The 2,481-nt window shown below is 36.5% G+C and overlaps 1 long non-coding RNA gene across 1 annotated transcript; it reads left to right on the top strand.

Annotated features, from left to right (window-relative positions):
- The first annotated feature begins 227 nt into the window (after nt 1-227).
- On the top strand, nt 228-1,059 carry LOC122133798. The gene is made up of 2 exons (XR_006152995.1): nt 228-733; nt 853-1,059. It is a non-coding gene; the product is annotated as an uncharacterized LOC122133798 (long non-coding RNA).
- The last annotated feature ends 1,422 nt before the right edge of the window (nt 1,060-2,481 follow it).

The following is a 2,481-nucleotide window of genomic DNA, read 5'->3' as shown; positions in this document are numbered from 1 at the left end:
CACATAACAGGACACGCAAAGGATGTTATCCTGCTTATACCCCGGTTGCCACACATGTATTTAGTAGTGCTGTCAGTTTAACGCGTTATTAACGGCGTTAACGCAAACCCATTTTAACGCTGTTCATTTTTTTATCGCGAGATTAACGCGATTTAAATTATTTTTATGTAACCGGGTCATATTTTGAGGTTGTTGTATGTTTTCTAAGTGGTAATACCAGAAAACTACATTGCATCATGTTGTAGTTCCTGGGTTCGTATGTGGTGAATTCTGGGTATTAAGACTGGAGCGAGAACGCAGTGCATCAGAGAAGGTGGCTGGCGTGAGGGATATTTGGTGATACTTGGTTAATATTGCTGGTAAGTGGGACATTTGTCTTAAAATACTTTAATAACCATGCAATTGTATATATCATTGATTTATATGAATGGATGAGTTCGTTTGGGAAAGAATGTTTGTGGATTCTGGCAGCATGTGGATTAGCCCAGTCGCTCTGTCATTTGGGGATGTAGCTAAATTTAAGTTTACATTTGTGAAATACAATTCTGTTTTGGCTATAGAGTGAAGAGTATGAGGTGATGTAGTTAGTGTAGATGTATTTTGTAGGAAATTAAGTTGCATACAGGCTGTATTAAAGTGAATTGTCATGTTTCACCTAGCAGACATATAGCCATACTGGTATCCTGGGAGCACACGTGTGTGGAGGATAGAGATGTGTGCGTGTTAGGAACATGTAAGTGTTGGTATCATTTCATTCGGACATACTGGTGTATATTTTGGTTTTATGTTTTAGCTTTATGTATTTGATGTTAGTGGTATACTAATGATGTTTTTGTATTTGTCTACTCTCAGTATCACCACTACCGTTTTGTATTGCTGAACCTTACTTTCATTTATTTTCTTATACGGCTAGTTCAGCTACAGAGTTGGGATAGGCTTAGCTTGTGTACAGGTTAGTTTATCATATAAGATTTCTATTTGATGTCATTTTATTTTTGTACTTTTCTATACAAATCTTTTGTTTTATATATCTATCAGATAAAGAACCCTTACTCTTAATTTTGTTGGACTTTGTGTGTTTTATTCCCCGCCAACATTTATTTATTTTTTTATTTTTTTTATTTTTTTAGATTTACATTCTTTTTGGCCTCGCAAACTGTGTAGTAGGCTAACGTTACAGTTTGAGTGAATGCTGAGCGCGATACGGCGAAATGGATGATAAAAAGTTTCTGAATGGAAAGTTTACTTTTAAAAGTTTTGTTGTGCAAAAGAAGCGAGCTTCACTGTTGTCTGAAAATGTCAACAGGCAGCTGGCTGAAAGCAAAGAAGTAGTAGGCTTACCTTTTATTGGTAACCTAACTGTTACCGTTCATTGTTTCTGAAATAAGAGGCCTGACTGCTATGTTCCCAGCAAACTTGAAAAAAAGAAAATATTAAGCCATAGTTTAACTGCACTATAGGCTGAGTCCTTGTTTACCTGAAATGTGCACTTTATAATTGTATTTTGTACCGCCCTGTTTGGCAATGTTGGTTTTCAATAAAATAAAACATTTGCATAAAGCAAGCCAATCCACTTTTCCATGTTGATAAGGGCATTACAATTAAAATAAAAAGATGGAAAAAATAAATAAACAAAGGGACATTTAGAATAGATAAAAATGTGCGATTAATCGCGATTCATTTTGAGTTAACTATGACATAAATGCGATTAATCGCGATTAAATATTTTAATCGTTTGACAGCACTAGTATTTAGGCATGCATGTATAGCCCACAATGAATCATTTAGTTTAGTTTAAAAATAAGCCAACCTGTCTAGTTTGTAGTTCTTCTTTCTTTAGTCATGGACAAGGATAATATTGGATAGCTTGCTTGGTTACAACTGATTCCATTGCTAAGCCCAAATCCTTTAGCTTGCTAGCTTGCCAGTTCTTCTCCGGATAACATGTTATATAACCACGGAATTCAGTGCATTTACACCATAAACATGGCATAAGGAGAGATTTTGTTCATTCATTAGCTTACGTGACAAACACATTCACTGTAGCAGCCTGTATGGATGGGCAGCATTTCAATCAACTGATATTTATACTATGGTTGTCATAGTTCAAAGTTACCAGAGCAATGATCTTTGACTTTTTTATGAGAACTACTACTGGTGTGATTTTCATGGAACTTGGTGGAAAGGTTTAGCATGGGCCAATGAAGAACCCATAACATTTTGTAGCAGCTCTGACTCACAGGGCGCCTGCACATGTATTTAGTTTAGCTTTCGGTAATGTTGTGAGATACAGCATTTGGCCTTGGCAGAGGTGTCTGCTCTACTGAGTGCCATTCTAGCTGTTCATGTGAATGTATGCTTAAACCCTTAAAAAAATACCTGACTCAGTGTTTGGAGGAAACATTACACAGAGGATGAAAAAAGAGACATCACACCACCAACACCGCCATTATAACCCACCTCCACACGCGTGCACACACA

This window comes from Clupea harengus, chromosome 19 (genome assembly GCF_900700415.2).
Source record: "Clupea harengus chromosome 19, Ch_v2.0.2, whole genome shotgun sequence".
NCBI classification, from domain to species: domain Eukaryota; kingdom Metazoa; phylum Chordata; class Actinopteri; order Clupeiformes; family Clupeidae; genus Clupea; species Clupea harengus.
This window is presented reverse-complemented; position numbering and strand designations above follow the sequence as displayed.